The sequence below is a fragment of the Nesoenas mayeri genome (genome assembly GCF_963082525.1).
Source record: "Nesoenas mayeri genome assembly, chromosome: 14".
Taxonomy (NCBI): domain Eukaryota; kingdom Metazoa; phylum Chordata; class Aves; order Columbiformes; family Columbidae; genus Nesoenas; species Nesoenas mayeri.
In genome coordinates, this window is record NC_137556.1 from 8,993,439 (window position 1) to 9,011,911 (window position 18,473).

The 18,473-nt window shown below is 37.2% G+C and overlaps 1 protein-coding gene across 1 annotated transcript in view; it reads right to left on the reverse strand.

The window, feature by feature from the left end:
- SPOCK1 (SPARC (osteonectin), cwcv and kazal like domains proteoglycan 1) overlaps positions 1–18,473 on the reverse strand; it is a gene marked incomplete at both ends in the record, with an annotated part of 271,603 nt that overhangs the window by 163,835 nt on the left and 89,295 nt on the right. The gene's annotated exons all lie outside the window — the stretch shown is intronic.

Sequence of the window (18,473 nt, forward strand, 5' to 3'; positions counted from 1 at the left end):
GGGAAATGGGAGGAATGAATAAGGCAACAGTCAGTACACACAAATACAAAGCAGCATCATTACAGAGCAGAAATCAAAGGAATAAACCCCAAATGGGGATTGACTAGGTAGAAATAATACAAAGCAGGATCCCAGAGTGTCAATGGACTGCAGGCTGAATAGGAATCAAAACTGTCAAGCTGTTGCAAAAAAGGAAACTCTTTTTACTGGCGTGTATTAGCAGGAAAGTCTTAACTAAACCATGGGAGATAATTATTCTGCTCTATTAAGCATTGTTGATGCCCTTGGTTGGAATACGGTTCTGTCTGGGTAAAAGCATAAACAAGATATGCAGGATAAGTTTATGAGGATAAGAATTCAGGGGGGAACAGTAAAATTGATAAAATTTTTACCATAACTTGTGAGGAAATGAAAAAAAGGAACTAGATTGAACTAGTCAAAAAAGGAGAGACTCGACAGGGAGCTATGATATGTCTTGAAAAGAGCAAATGCCTGTCATAAAGCAAGCAGTTATCCTCAAAGATTGTTCTCCATATCTATGAGGACAGAACAAGGAACAACAGACAAACTACAGCACAGGGGTTTTGGTGAAGCATTGAGGGAATCTTTATGAGAAATCAGGCTGCTGTCTTCAGAAAGTTATGATTAGCCTGGGCAAACAATTGTTAGAGCTGTACGACCTCTTTGGGACCTCTGTTGGGGTTAGATCTAGAAGAAGGATGGGAAAAGAAGATGAAAACTTTCCTTGCTGCCTTCCTGGCCCTGGAGGGTCACGGGTTCTGCTGCTGAATTGCTCTCCCCGGGGAAGCAGTGGGAAAGAGCATCCCGCACGCATTGGGAAGGAATAGAAAAAACATGAATCCAAGGTAAAGGCTTTGTTTCTGGCGAGCCGTTTTCATATAGTAGATGTTTTTGTAATTGGAAAGAAATAATGATTTTATGAATTCTTAAGTTAAACTAGGTTCCAAAATTTAAATATAAAACCACAATAAGGACTGTGCTGATTATCCTAGAGGAATAAGATTCTATCCAGTTATCAACATGACGCATCCTAATTTTCCTGGTAATCTTTAGATATTGTAACTCTAAATATGAGATACAGAAGCTCTGGGGAATGCATGAGGGACATTTAGGTGTTTTTATATATCATTAGGGCATGATAGTCATATTAGGAATTTTTTTTCTGTGACTGACTCTGGCTGCAAAAAACTACTCAGACATCTCTAGCAGTATCTTCTCTAATTATATGGTTTTGTTGGAATTGGTTATAATCTCATTGCAGGGGTACATTAATGTAAAAACACTAACACATCCTAATATGATGAATTAATGAGAATATGGCCAATGTCACAATACTCATCTACAGAAAATGGCACACGGTCAAGTCTAGTGACAACCTAATAAAAATACACATTCTTAACTTTAGACTATGTTTGCCGTGACAGTTATGATGTAGAAAAAGAAAGGAAACTTCGAGAGAAACTATAAATGCTATATTTGCAACTGAAGGAACATATTAAAATAATGTCTTCTTTTGGCCATTTTTCTATTTCTCTATGAGCAAATAAGGCAGATTGGAAAAATGATCATTCCCATCAGGAGGTTCTGAAAAGACATAAAATAGATTAAATTCCTCTTGTCTTTGTGTTTGAATACAGAAGCAACAAAAAGTAATTTCAGTTCAGAGAAGCTGAAGGTAAACAACAGTAATCTCCAGCTTCATTTTCATTCTGCCAGGTCTCCTTGCTGATGGTTTACCTTTAATTGCTTTTCTAGTTACCTAGTTGAGCATAACTGTGTGAGATCATATTTAAACAAACTCGCTTTGTTTTCTTAACTCCTGCAGAACCAATCTTATTTTTTTTTGGCCCTGGAATGTGCAGTTCAACGTTTTAACTTTCTTTTAAAAATTTAGTATTCTTACTATTTTCTGACTCTATATAGACATGAAAGCCTTTGACAGCCTTTCATTCATGATTCCCAGTTGCCCTACAGTCATGGAATCATCTTGCTGCTCCCTAGTCTTCCCTTTGATGAACTTAAATGTTGGAGAAAACATCAACTATTACATCCACAACATGGAGACTAATCTGACCTGCCTGACCAGATCCCATACCTGCTCCTACAGAAACATACTGGTGAAACATTAATGGGAGCAATCAACCCTGCCGATGTGGATCATATCAGCACTTCCACATGGGTGAGTGGGATCCAAACGGATGCAGTAAGAAAACAGGTAATAATAGTTGGGATGGAAAGAACAAAAAGTAGTAGAATGAAAGAAAAGGTGAAATAAGTAGAGAGAATAGCAAATTTCACAGAAGCCCAAACCGAGACTCAATTCAAAAAATCAATGTGCTCTCTAAAAATCTAAGTGTAATCTTTGGTTTGAATTAATATGGGTTTACTTCTGGCAGTTGTTTTTATAATTTTCCTCTGTGAGATTAAAGATACTTTAGCAGGCAGCTTCCTTAGCGTGAAGGACTTTATGCTACACAATCTATCACCTTCCAATTTGCCTTTTTTACACTAAACCTATTGAGTGGTTTAGTAAGAAGTAGCTGCAACAGTACTTTCCCTAACAGATGTGCTACAAATCTGGCAGGAAGATGATGATCACAAGGGACAGATTCCTACTGTATGGGTATTCCAGGGATGAAGCATATTTACTTCTAAGAGTCAGGATCATTATTTGTATGTTCCTAACTTTCCAGTATGCCCAGAATCAGAGAAAAAGTTTTTGCATATAGGAGAAGATGCAAAAAAGGAACACATAAACAAACCAACTAGAAACAAATTTTGTACAATTTATATCATGGTCCCAGCTTGTTTCTGACTTGTTTAAGGTGATTTGCATCTATTGGAAACATAATTTGCTACAGAGGCAAATAGACTACAATCAACAAATAAGACTATATAGTGTTAAAGAAGTAGTAATAAAAAATTAACTAAGCAGGAGTTTGCAATGCATTAGGGATTTGTGCTATGCATTGGTGACCCTGTTCCACAAAATTAACAGGTTTTGGGTACCTGAAGGCAGAGATTAAACAGATTCTCCTTCTCTTTTACCAGCACCCTGTCCATTCGACTTATCCTCACAGGTTGCTGTTACTGAAGAGAGGACACTCTCAGGTCGCCTCTGGCTGTAACCGGAGTAGAACATATAAAACAACATATCCACCCATTTGCTTGCCTCTTGCACATAGAAGGTCTCCCTCAAGATGACCACTGACCAAACTTGACTGATTTTCCCACCAAGTGTTGTGCATTATGCCAGGAAAATGGAAACAGTGCTTACTTTATGACATCTAGTTTACAGACAGCTTTCCATGCCAAGAATGCCTAATTTGTGTGTTAACTGTACCTTTGTGCAAATCATTAAGAGGAAATTCTATGGAAGGGAGGAGATGTATGGAAAAGTGTGGCATTCTCTGCACAGCCTGTTTTCCATCAAAGTGCCCAACTCTGCCATTCAGCAGCTGAATTGGAGTCTGCAGCCCAGAGAGGCTTGGAACAGCAATTTCAACCACAGTACTGCTGCTCAGAGTCAGGTTTAAGTAACAGAGTTATTCTTTGTCATATCAACAATTCACTCACTTGTAATCACACACACACACACACACAAAAAAAGTCAGCCCTCCATATAGCAAAGAATTTTTGCTTTCCTTTCTTTTATTTAATCTGATTCAGGAGACTATGTTACCTCAAACTGCACAAATCAAAGCACATAAGCTAAATCATCACTAGCATCTAGCAATTCAGGGAGAGAGGTGTGCACACTAAACACACATAAATCATGTACGAGTGATATCCTGCAGGCAAAAGGAAAGATTTTGGGCATGGTCAATACTTTGAAGTTCAAAATGTAATTTAGAGATGCTAAACTCTTGCTGGTAATCCTCATGCATTTTTTTCCTATCTGTATCTACTATTATATTCTAAAGCAATTCTTCTCTAATAAAATGTCATAACTTAATGCACTGATTGCGTTGCTGATTCAATTTTCTGCTTGCATAAATCCCTTATAAATCCATATTATAAAAATAAAAAAAAAATCACTGGCCCTGGGTGTAAAAATCTGTACTTCTAATAATCTATGTAGCCAGAATTAATGGTCCAATAACAACAGTCATTTGATAACTGATCAAACATACCTTATCTGCACTACCATAACGTAATACAGGCATCCACTAGTAAAAAAAACTACTACAAAAATAAAAGATCTGTTGTTTCTGAGCACGGATGAAAGGTTTATTTAACCAGATGAAAGTAATGAGGATGAAATTATTTCAAACAATGTGGAAACACTATTTGCGTCAAACTGAAAACTGGAGATTCTGGTGAAGAGCACAAGGAATACAAACACTGTGTTGCATTACTTATGGAAGATATGATCCTAGGAAAAATGCAAATATCAGGAAAGAATGCCCCAGTTCTCCTTCATTTTATATGCAAAATGTTTATACTGAAGAAAGATCAAACATATTTTGTCCAAATGAATGTACTGGGACAAGCACATGAATGGAAATGTCTAAAAGCAGTCAAAAGAAACATGAATAGTTCCATACAACAACAGAAATGTACTAGTGGCCTGTTCATTCCATTAGACTGATATTCTTAATGTGTCTGAGTAATTACTAGTCCAGTTTAGGAAAACCTTCCCAGATTTCATGTTTGGATCTTTAGAGCACGGTGCACAGATGGAAACACATCTCAGTTATCTGCAAATCATTAAAAACACTCCAAAGCAAACAAACCAAGGTGGAACTATTGAAGAATGACAAATGAACAGTATATACCCACACTAACAGTCAGAGGAGTTAGGTTTGGCATCACAGACCTTTGGAAAGGTGCTTACAGAATCTCAGGTGCATGGCAAAGTCCACAGTGCAGGAGTCAACAAGTCTAAGGGAATGGAAGAGATTACAGCCCTCTTCAGACCAATAACACAATGCCTAATGCAAGGTCTGAAAGACCTGGGGAAGAGGAATATTATAGATGTAGTTTTTCTGCCCTGGTAGTACCCTAGATATGTTACAATCCCAGTTGCATGTGCAAGTTTTATCACTGGACTGTATAATTAAAACTTAACACACACATACACTCCAATGTTTGGATGCCCTACTAGCAGTAAGGAGCTGGGAGACATAAAGCATCTGACCATGGTCCCTGGGAAACATTGGCAACTCTTCATGATAGAAACAGCATTACCACTTTTATATCTTGCAAGGATTTGACAAGAATCTCTTTCAAACTGTCTAGATTACTGAAAAGAACAGAATGTAAAACTGGTGTTTCGAATTGTTTGTTACATCAATGGCACACAAGACAAAAGTGTTTAATCGAAGGTTTGAATTGCAAAAAGGGAAGTTCAGGGTACAAATTTCTAATGGTTAAGAGTACCAGAGGAGAGTACCAGAACAGGTTGCTAGAGAGCCTGAGAAATGTCCTGTGCTGAGAGTCTTTAAGAACATGGTGAATAAGCGTCAGGACCGATGTAGATAGGGTTGATAGTGCCTTGGGGGAAGGGGTGGATTAGTTAACTCCTTGAGGGTCTCTTGAGATAATGTCACCCCATGTAATTTCCAAAGCTATGCAAGTTTAGTGGATTGAGGAAGTGATGAACTAAGACTCTGATAGGATGATATATCTACTAAACTAAGTTTTTGCTGGATTATATTTTGTTCCCTGCCATTTTCATCTCTAGCAGATGAGGTGTGAAATTGCTTCAGTAGAAAGATGCAGCACATAACAGCATCAGACAGCTCTGAGAAGAACAGAACTAAGACTGTCAAACTCCACAATCACACCAAGCTCATCACTGCCTCTGGATGTGCAGATAATTTCTTTATGGCATATTTAGTAGGAAACTGTGGAAGTCAAGAGATCTGGTCAGAGGCGGCTTCCTAATCCCTCAAAAGTTTTAGATATTTCTACCAACATCACCAACACTGCTTTCGCACCTTTGTACTTTTATCTGTCAGAGGAGAAATGGGCTAAATCCACAAGCAATTCACCTATGTTTAAAAAGGATAAACTCATCTGGCCCAAATTTGCTAAAATATTTTTATAATATATGATGTCTGTATGGATAGAAAAATGCACATGATACAAATACCAAGTAGTCAGGTTTATATCAGAATGATTGAAAAAGAGAAATATCCAATGAGCACACATTTTCCATCCAAGTAATGCAAGTCTAAGCTGAATTTAAATCACTGTAACTTCACCAAGCAGCCTGCACATAAGTGAGGGCAGAATTTGACACTGATATAATAGAATTCTGCCTTTGTGTTCTACCTCTTAGTAATCCATTCTAAATCTATTTGTCATACATGTCTTCCAGCTTTATAAGCTTAAAGGAATTTTTAGTACTTCCTCCATTCTCCCCAAAGAAAAAAAGGATGCAAAAGAATTAATGACTTAAGATTTAATGCCCAACTTTAATTGTCAAGACAGGACAATTATATTATAATTCATTAAAATAAAATCCATTCACCACACATATCCACACCCTAGGCTCTTCATGTTTCAGACACGTCACATAAATTTACACCACTCAGTGGAAAATAAATGCTACTACTAATTTTTATTAAAATACTAGTTAATTCACAGCTACCATAATTGAAATACAAGAGAAAACATTCTTATTAGCTCTCTACTGCATACCATACAAAGATTTTAATGATTTTTTTTATTTAGTTAGCATGTTGAAAATTAATTTCTCAAAATCCATATCATTGAGGAAATTGCCTACGTATAAGAATGGCCTCTCATAGTTATTCAGTGCCTTAAAAAAGCACACTTGTGAATATTTCAGACTTCAAAAATTTCCTTTTGAAAAATCTTACTGTGCCAATGTACTGGACAAACACACAGAGGGAGACACTAAAATAGAATTTAATGTAGACATCCCCAAAATTAATATAAATGTTCTCATAAGAAAAACCTTTGCTCCAAACATACCTTTTTGGCCTTTCCAACCCACAGAAAGCAAAATTTCCATCTCGTATTACCTTGCTACAGCAACCTCCTGAAACCACATCCCTTCTTTCACTGAATACTAACTAGAAGTGAGATAAAAACTTCATATCTTAAGGTCTGGAGAGTCTGGATTCAGTATTTTAATTCAAAACAATAATTTTTAATTTAAAAGCTGCACACAGATCACAGAATTCCAGTTCTTTCAGAAAAGCAAGCAAAAGACTCTTTCGTCTTTGCTAGATTGACAAAACAGAGAGCATACTAATGGACTGGTAAAGATCAGCTATGCCAAAGGACCATCACACAGAAAATCCATTATTAAACTATCTGATTCTTTTTCAAAGTGTTAAACATCATCTGCTGCATACTTCATTTTTACTTCTCTCAGGTCTGTCTTTCCCATCCATTCCCAACTCAAAAGAAAACAGTAAAAGTGACACTATCATAAATTTTCAGCTCCTGCAGCCTTTACCCTGACACTTTTCTTCCTGCTGACTGGTTGGTGCTTTGCCATATCCTTAGCTAGGCAGTCTTCAATACTCTCATATTGGGTTTGCATGGCAATATCTTGGTAGTGAGGGAGATACAGAGGTGGCTTTTGTGAGACACTGCTAGAAGGTTCAAGCCAGTTCCAAGACGTACCCACTGCTGGCCAAGGCTGAGCCCATCAGAGACAGTGGTAGCACCTCTGGGATAACGTATTTAAGAAGTGGAAAAAGTTGTTGCACCACTGGGGGTGGGGGTGGAGGGGGAAGTCTTCTCTCAGCCTGGAGAAAGGGCTGAGAGGGGGTGTTATCAATGAGGTCATAGAATTATCTACAACAATAACTTACTGGAACAGGATCCTCATAAATTTAACAACCATTGTGCTTTTGACCTCTACTTCTCTGGGGAATTTGAGATCACAGTGTTTAGAAGAGGTCCCCGTATGCGTCTTGTCTTCCTGGACAGGATCGGTATGATGTCTGGTTCCATCTAACTTTAGCCTTCTAAAAGTTATTTAGTATTCGCAAAACCTCCAAGTGGCTTCCAGTACACTACCTAGTCTGAAACGCTCATTTCAGTGTCAGCTACAAAGACAAAATGGACAAGTACCTCAGGCTAGGCACTTGGCTTTTAGATAACTATGCAGATAACACGAAGTTAAGCAACTGTCTTCTGTTTAAAAGTGCAGACTGCAAAAAGGAATTTGTTGTATTGTTATAAAACCAGCATATATAGCTCTCAAGTGCATTCCTCCTTTTGGGCTCAGGCTCTCTACTAACATTAGATGAGTGGCCTCTCCCTCCTCTCTCATCTCATTTTGAAAAATAGAGTACCTGACTGATACGAACAAGCCTATTTCCAAATCGTATCAACCGCTCCATCTGTCAAAAAGTTCATCTTCAATGCAATTTCAAAAGCCAAGATATCCGCAGCAGCGTTTGCAATAGTTCCATACATCAAGCACGCTACACACAAATGTACCACATGACACTAACAGGGAAGACGGCTTCCTATACAAAGTCAACGGAGAGCAAAGTAATAGAAACTGAAAGAAGATAAAATACTTTGTAGGTAGTGGAGCACCAGCTGATAACAATTTCTCTTTCAAGCCACAGTATACTTAATTTATTTATAGGCATTGGGAAAAAGTTATTGGCACAGTCCTCTGCAGGAAAATACACTAGAAGTGCCACTGTATGCAAAAGAATCTCAGAAGGAGAAACATAAAGAAAATGAAAAATGTTTGCCTAAATATCAAGTCACATTTCTTGCAATAGAATAATGATGAAGCCAGAAGGAAAGTTAAGCAATTAGGAGTGAGAAAAACTAAGCACAGCCTATACACAGCACATAGCAATGGCCTATTTAGGAGTTCTATTGAAGAAGTATCTAAAGATGAAGAGTAATAACTTATGATCTTTATGATCTAAACTATAAAGACCAATACATTTATGTTTCTGATACCAAGACATATCATCCATGTTAAGATCCTGTTGGTATTTTTCAAATAGATGTGTACTTTTCATGGCTTTACTCAAACAAGGCTTTTCATGGTTTTATTTGTATATTTCAGATGGTTTGACCTGTGTAAAAGCTCTCCCGGGAATGGTACCGACTTATATTAAGATTTGATTCTACTGTCTTGCCCTGCAGTTAATGTGAACACGGTAGTTCCAGATTTTGGGGCAGTATTTCATCTGCGTGCATCCCTCTTGTACGGCTAAAGAGGCATTGCAAGGATACACATACATAAGACAACAATGGGGCTTACTAATCTCCCCTAAATAAAACAGATCAAATCCTCAAACAGAGATTTCAAGGAGGAGAGTGGAAATCAAATTCTGGTCTTCAGATATAGCTTTCCTGTCCTGGCACTTTAAGGACAATGTACATAAAGTTGACAAGACCTTTAAAGAAAGCTGTTGAGCAAAACCTGACAAGATAAAGACGCACATGGCAAGGTCCATTCATAATATTGCAACCAGAGGACACAGATAGAGAGAGGACAGAACATGATAAAATGACTAAACAATGCTTATCAAACTGATTTTAGTTTTGACATATATGCTTAGGGAACTTTTTAGTGCAGAACACCACCAGAATACATCTGAAAAGTTTTTTTATTCATCTTGCTGTGTACTGCTTAGCACCATTTTGTAGTTTAAAATAACTTTCCAAATGACCAAGGACTGCAAAGCTAGAATGTAAGCAATCAGATTAGAGCAGATGTAGTATTATTTTATGCAGACATGTTTAATCTGAAGCAATATGGAGATTTAATTGCTAAATACACATGCACTGTCATGTTTTATCTAATGAATTGAGGGAGAATAGTTAACTGATTTTCATCCAAATCTTTACTCTTTGGGTTACATCCTGACCTTTATTCCTGCCAGGACAAAAACCCCACTAATATCCAAGTATCCACAGGAAGTCCTCCCGACTTATTAGAAAAGTAAGTGAGACAGGGAGAAGCAGGCAGAGAAAATGAGTTGCCTTTGGTCAGTCCCTGTTTACATTCATGGAAGTTCACTAGTCCATGACAACCATGGTTAGTAACTACCTTGAATTTTGTGCACGTTACGCCCATCAAATAAGAACCTGTATTTTTTCAGGTGGTGCCAGAATGTCTGTCTACAATACTGATTCATTTATTTCTCCTTTTTCACTTGAACTGGAAATCTATTTAAGAAATACCTTCTTCAGCACTTCTTCTGTGCTTTCACTGAAATTAGCTGGTTTCCATTAATCAAAATACAATCAGAGAATCACAGCACTAAAATGGCAATTCTGGGAAGGTTGCCGATACCACTCCCTTTCTCCATAGCTGGATCAGCTATCAATGTGCCATTATCTGCAAGACATTTATCTAACATGTTTCAGAACACCTCCAGAGTCTCCACATCCTTTTAAAAATATCTCTCCCAATGCTAAGTATTACCGTCATTACAAAGGCTAAAATTATTCTTCTTTGCTGCAAGGTAAATGTATTACTCCTTATTGTATCCACAATGGATAGAGAACGATTCCTCCACTTTGCAGTTAATTTTAGGTATTTGAATATAGGATTTGTGGGTTGTTTGGGGTATATTTTGTTGTTGTTTTGTTTGTTTTCTCAGTACCGAGGAGGTGCTCCTGTCCTTCTGTCTTCTTCACAGGGCATATTTTCTGCAACTCTGATCATATCTGTTACTTTTCTCTGGGTACTATCTAGTTGATAGACACTATTCTAGAAGCCTGTTACTCAAATCTGGACAACATATTCCAGCCAAGGTCTTACTGGCACTGATGAGAGCTGAAGGGATTACTCATAGTTACACATGCCAGTATAACATTTGCCTTTTTTGCAACAGAATGACATTGTTGACTCATGTTCTATTTGTAATCCATTGTAATCCCCTACCCTTTTTCTCAAAATTCATTACCATCAGATTGTTTTTCATCCTTTTTTTTTTTTTGCAGATGATTATTCTTAACTAAGAACTTTTGAATCTGCCCAGACTCAATTTTGTCCTTTCTTTTCAGACTGCTGCTTAAATTTCTCAAGGTGACTGTGAATTTTATTGCTGTGCTACATTTAATAAGCATACTAATTTTGACATCTACAATTTAATGAAAATAGTGAATAATGCTGGACCCAAAACAGATCATGGAGGAGCCTGATTCAATTTATCCTTACAGCCTGACATTGAACCATTAAGAACTACTACCAAAATGCAGTTTTTCAGCTGATTTTGTATCCACCTGATAATTATTTATTTTAGACAATATTTCTCTAACTTGCTTATAAGACAGTAACATAAGCCAATGTCAAAAGCCTTATTAAAGTCAAGATATGTGATACTGCAAGCTTATCCCCGAGTCTCAAGGCTTGCAAATGTCAGAGAAGAAAATTAGTTTAGCTTGACATCCATACCAGCTTTATTCGTCCCCTTATCTTCTGATGTTAACAAATGTTTGCTTTAATATTTATTTCAGTACTTTTTCTTTCGTTTTTTTTTTTTTTTAGGATTTCAGGCTCAACTCATGGGATATATTTCCCTATAATTTCCCAGTCTTCTACAATTTCATAAATTTTCAAAGATAACTTTCTGTATCTTTAAAGTTATTTCAGCCAATTCATTAAAACCTTAGATCAAGTCTCGCTGATTTGCAACATCTGATTTGCTCAAACCTGTTCTTCCTCTAATCCAGAATTTTACAACACATTACTTACAACAGTCACCTGGTCACAGCTGACCTTTCAAGTGAAAGCCAAAGCAAAGACAGGTTACAATGCTGTGGCCTTCTCAGCTATGCCTTTAGATAAGTATCTCCACTGAGCAGTGAGCCATCACTTTTCTTCATTTTTCTCTTCCCTCTAATACACTTGTGAAAAATGGTTATTCTTAAATTCTTTCCCAAATATCTCATTTTGTACTTGGCTTTCTGAGTTTGGGGCTCCCACAAGAGTTCAGCCTAGTTGCACTTTCTTTACCTAACTTCTTGCCGCTGAAGTCACTAAGAGCCTTGTCATTAACCAAGCTCTTGCCTTTCAGATAATCTGTGTTTCTACCCTTTACATTGAGGAAATGACAATTATCCTATTTTTTATTTCTCTAATTTCTGCTTTACCAATTCTCAGTTTACTGAAATGTGATTTAGAAATAATTTGCCTTTATATTGACGTTCTCCTCCTCCTAAAAATTCTGCATTACACCTTTTCATGGCCATTGTCACTCTGCCTTTTACTTTCATTCTCCATAGGAGTTCCTGTTTTTCAATTAGAATCAAATGACAGTTACTGATCAGCTATTAAATCACAGGCATATAAACATGTTTAAATACCGTGCAAATTACTCTCCTGACTGGCTAGTGATTTAAAACGCACTCTGACACACAGTATAAATCTACTGCTATGCCATCCAATCTTTAAGTCAAATAATATTTCAAAGCTGGAGACTTTGTCCCTGATTGGTTTGGCCTTGTTAAGTAAGAATACAAGCTGAAGCAGCTTGTTTGAATAACACACTGGGGTCTTTCTTACAGCAAATAAGGAGGCAGCTTTTCAGGCATGTATTCTCCACACACACTTCATTTGTAAAGGTTTAGGTAGGTATCCCAAACTGAACTCCTATATACTGATGTGAGGCAAAGGGAAGGAGACCCTTGCTCACTAAGTCATGTCAATGGGAGGAAAGTTGGGCTATGTGATATCCCCAAAAATGTATTTACTTCAATGGGAGCTGGATGAGCATGGGGAGGCATGAATTTCCCTTTCAAAATCATGTCTGCTCCACAGTCAATGAAATAAGAGATACTAAAAGAAAGCCAGCACCATTATTGACAAAAGCAACAAGTGGTCCCCAAGTGCTAAAACAATTCTAGACAAGAAACTTATCAATCATTGTCACAGTTCAAAGCACATCAGCGATAATACAGTCACAGACAGGGACCCCATCTCTGTCACTTCTGATGCCATATTTAATGACAAAATTGGTTGCTTACAAGCTTATAAGGAATTTAATGTTATGCTTCTAGCACATGAGGAGAGGCACGTGCATCTGCCTGGAGGAAATAAGCCACCATATGTGATTGAAATGCATTTGATGGAAGACAGTATATTTCATGTGCTGCATCTCAGCTGTTGTTTGCTGTTGATTCAGTTACCATGTTTTAAAATGGTATTGATTTACTGAAGATTTACCAACATAATTTATGTGCAGTTGTCCTATGAATAAGCCTCTAAAACTAATTCAACTACAGTCAAAAAATAAATTGCAAAATATGTTATTCAATTGAAATCTGCCATCTGAAGCACAGTAATAGAAAACATTTATTATAAAACTAACATATATTTGTGGCTAGAGATGTCTACACTACTAAACCACTCTCTGAAAGGAATTTATTCAGGCTTTTCTGAAAGAACATCTTAACTGGGCTAACAGAAAATTACATGTTCAAAAATAATTGCAGGTTCTATGATGTTCATCCTGCATCACAGGCTTCCCATTATCATACTTCTTGTCTCAGGCAAACTTTATTCTGCACAGCTGCAGGAAGCCATTTCTGGATGTGGATTTGCCAGTTCAGACACTGGAAGGACATAGGTACAATTCAGTGCAGAAGGAGAGGAAGCGTGAATACCAATATATCTGTCTCTAAATATAAAGTTCTAAATTTGACAAGTTCACTTCCGTAGGGCTGCTGGACTGTGAAAGTCATAGGCTATGCTATGCTGGAGGCCACAATCCACTCAAAAGCGATGTTTCCTCTTTAAAAGTGAGGGTATTTTGCCAGTTCAGACTTTCATTAGTGCTCAAGGGGAATTCTTTGAAATGATAGAGAGTTCATGTCTGTAATTAATAATGACAGTCGAGTCTACACGAGCGTGTTCTGACATTAGAATCAGTCACTGGTAGGTCAGATTCAGGCAGATGAAGATTTTCACACAGTACAGTGGAAGGGGGATTTTGGAATTTTGGAGTTTTTTTCATTTGTCCACCCCTTGCCAGATAATGAAAGTGCTGAAAAGTAATATCCCTGTCTAGATTTCCCAGCTACTGGGGAAGAGAATTGGGAATAAAGACAGTGAATATAAAGACAAAGGCTGGAAGACAAGGGCAAAAGTTCAGACTATCAGGAGCTTCTTTTCCTAAGAGGTCCAGCAGCTGGGAACACTCAGGATTGTTGTCACCAGCAAAGGGCACAGATTTGGGAAAATGCTTAGTGCTGCAACAGAATCAAGGTTTTCCCCTCTTACTGTGTCCTTCTACAACCTTGATGTAAATAATAATGGAATATATATATAATAATGGAAGTTCATTTTTTGGATTCAGAGCTTATGTACCTGCAATACAAAGTGCATCCCATTACTTCCACAGTTCCTATGTTGTGGGTAATGATGTTTTAAAAAAAACCCATATGGCAAGCAAATTAGCCACCACCCCGATCAGTTTCCAGCAACCCTGAATGTAACAAAATGTACTTTTATTTGTGCATCTTATCAGAAAAATTAGTAACATCTATTTGTCTGCAGAAAAATTTACTACAGCTACTGAGAGGTGGCTTTTAGCAGAAATTTTCAATAACAAATTAATTTTTTTTTACTTAACACATTTCCCTTATAATAATACATAAAGTCTTAATCAGTTAATTTAATGGCAAGTCTGAACAGGTGCAGAATACCAGACACATTTAATTACCATACCAAAATCTCTGAATCGAGAACATTATGCTAAACTTTTTCCCTGATTCCCTCTTTTCTTTCTCCAATGTAGATGGAGAAGACTAGAAAAGTATGTCAAGTTTGCTGTCAAGCTCCTTAAGAACTCTCAAATGACCTTGTCAGAAAAAAAACCCCACAGCCCTTTGATTCATATTTTAAAATCCTGACTAACCTGCCCCTTCGACTCTTCTGCTTTCTGGCTTCTGCAACTCTGACAGAAGTGAGTTCAATATTAATGACCAGAAATCATTTTCAGGCTAGATGCTCTCCTGCCTTCTGCAGTCCAAATGCCTTGTTATCTTGGCTCAGTCGGTAAGATGCTCACCTTTGTATTGGTTTCTCCTGGGTTCAACATGAATAAAAAGCTGGGCTTGTAGCTAGGCTAAAAATAAATTCCGATCACTCAAGTACCCTTCAAGACACAGATGAACCATTCAAGTTGACTTCCCTGGAAAACACACGTTATGCAAAGATTCCTCGTGTGACTCTCTGGGGGTTTTTTCAGTGAAAGTCATGTACGCCTTTTTAAAAAATAAGGTATATTTCTTTTCTTGAGACATACATGAGGATATTTCTCTCTGCATTGCAAGTGAAAAGGAGACAGCTTGATTGTACTGCTATTGTTTTTAAATACATAATTAAATAATTCAATCTGCTGAATAAAGCTAGCTTTAATTTAGAAAATAATACAGATTTGATTTGACCCAGCAGACTCTTCTTCAAAAGATGCAAATGACATACAAGCCTAGAAGCAGAACTGATTTTCAAAACCTCTGGCTACTGTTGTTTTTTTAGAACTGTTAAACATACTGAAACCTCCAGCTGCCTTTGTGAGATCACTTCTGGCAGGTACCAGCCACCTTCAGCTACTTCAAACCCCAAATCTCACGATGCTTCGACAGTCTGGCTTCAGTATAAGACTACACAATTAGAATATTCAAACATTATTTTAAATTTAGAATTTAGAAATAGATTTTAAGCATTAAAAAACTGTAGACCTGTCCCAAAGAGTTCGTATGCATAATATTTAGTTTTAGTTTGGTGATGCTAGCCTCAGATTTCACGTATAACCCAGGCAGAGAGGCAGCTGGCTGTTTTCACTGACCCACTGGAGAAGTCACTTCTCTCCAGTCACTGGAGGTAGAACCTTGGTGTTGTGAGGTTACAATTTACCTTTGGGATATCTCTCAAATAACAGTTGTGTGATGAGAGCCCAGAGCTGGTACTGAGTTCACAGAATCAAGCTAGGGCTCCTTACTGCAGGATCCGCACAGGCTCTCTGGATACAGGAACCCCAAAGATTTAAAAATAAATGGTTTTGTATCTCCAAAGTCATACAAGAGCATGAGAGGTATTTAAACACCCCAAAACCAAAAGGAACAACTGGAAAAAATATCAGGGCAGGGAGGATGGATAAGTAAAGATGAAAGACAGATTAAATAATTTTCTTGCAGCTTGAACGACATAAAAGGTCCAGGACTAATTCTGAGTATTCTTTTTTCTCTGCATGGAAAATGACAGAAATTAAACCCATGATGGAAAACACCTGGAACAGAAGAAGTAAGTGTTTTTTCCTTCCTTCGTAACAGCCCTTCATATCAGCATCTGATTCATAAAGCACAAAGCAGCAACATGATGTAACTTCTTTCCATTTCTTGGGTGACAACAACATAGAGGTCAGTGTTTAAAGGCTCACATGCTCAATGTCCGTGTAACTAAACTAAGAAACAGTTTCCTAAGGCAATTTTTTTTTGTGTGTAAGAAATCTCTCGAGAAGGGTATGAATAGCTATTTTAACATTCTAGTCAGAGTAAATTTTAACCACAGTCAAAAGTAATGATGTCTTTGTCAAGAAGAATGACCTATTGGCCAAACAAAATCCAAAAGTAAGAATTACATGAAACAAAAGCAGCGCAGAGATCTGTGTGCAAGGCAGCACATCAGGCTCAGGCTGCATCACCCAGTTCTGCATTCTGCCTTCTGACAACAGACTCTTCCCAGTCTAGGAGAAAATTTATACTGAAACGATTCTTTTCTTTGTAAAGAGATAGGAATGTTGAACAAATGTACAACTGTTTGTATCGCTTCAAGGTATCCACGTGTGATTTTAGATTCTCTAAATCAATTTGTGAGTTTGCCCAGAGTCAAACATCTCAGTAACACAACGAACAAGGCTGTTTTAGACCATACCAGTTCAAAATCTTTTTGCAATATTTTGCCAGGATTTACCTTTTTGTTCTTCCTCTTGGGAACACAGAGGGTCACGAGGCCTCTGAAAGTGGTAGGAGAATAAGTACCATTTGACGTCAATAGGATTTGTAATCCTAAATTCCTCAAATGTCTTAGAAAATCTCTCTGTGGATATATCCCTTGACACAAACATCACCATTCCCTTTCCTTTGCCACTGAAGTTTCATTTCCATAAAGACAGAGAATCTATACTCTTCAGTTCTAACATGATATCCCTGGGAGCTACCTACAGATAATACAAGGAACTTGTTTGGCAATGAAATACAGAAATAGATGTAAAGTGCAAGTTTTAAAAACACTTTCAGAGACTTCCAAGGGGTATTTTCTTCCTAAACTCTTCAGCAATTTTGAAGATTCAAATCTCTGATCAGCAAAGCTGCTCCATTTTATGACTCTTGTTTGTAAAATAAATGGCCGCCAAAGCTCAAATTGAAAGCAAATAAAGAAACCATTGTGGTTTCAGCTCCTCCACTGGCCTGGCACTTATCCGGTTACCCCTTCACTCATTTGTTCATGCCTTTCCTTCTCCTTCTTAACTTATTCACTCTTCCTTCTCATTTGTGGTAGGATTCACATACATAATTTCATAATATTTGATTTCTAGATGCATAAAAATATTTTTCTATAAGATTACTTTTTTTTTTTAAGCAGTTACTAAAAAACTAGTAACTAACTAAACTATTGGGCATCTCCTGCAACTATGTAATATTGATATTATCTACTATTCTTTAACCATCATCCACTGGTTACATCCCAGTGACACCAGAGACAGATTGAAGAAAGCCATGTAATTTCCCATTACTTGTTTCCCTCTGTGTGCCACACTGTGACTGTTTCACCATGGACTCTTTCTTAAAAAACAAACAAACAAACCCAAACAAAACAAATAAAAGAAAACAAAACCAAAAAAATCCACACAAAACAAAAAGCTATCTGCCTGCTCAATAATTTGTAAGCCGTTTGCTTGCAGGAATACCTTTTCTGAATGTTAAATCACAACAATTTGAGATCAAAATCGTCACTTCGCATTCTAAAGGGCAATGGAAATCTTACACTCTGCTGGAATGCCACGTAACTTTGAACACAGGATCCAAAACAGAGGAGGACTGTGCAATGGATCTATATAACTGAAATTTATTTTTGTTTTAGTTACATGTATACAATCATTCCTTTCTAAGTGGCTTTAGGATAACATCTTTTAAAATCCCTACTAATTTCAGAGACAAATGTCACTTACAGAATCTGTATCTGAATCAGCAGCATACATATAATAAACCTTTATTTTGAAAATCAGCCCTGAAATTCAAACATTGCACCTGCCTCCAAAGAATTGGCCCCTTGAGTGTTAGGAAATGCTGTAATTTACCTTTATGAAATTTGTTTAGCAAAGGTTTTTAACATGAAAGAATATGTGTATGAAGATACCCATTTTAAATTGCATGTTAGACCAAGATTCATGGTTACAGAGAACCTTTCTAAGCATTTATCATCACTGAATATAAGCTGGAAAGGATGTAGATTAAAAACCATGGCTGAAAAATACAAA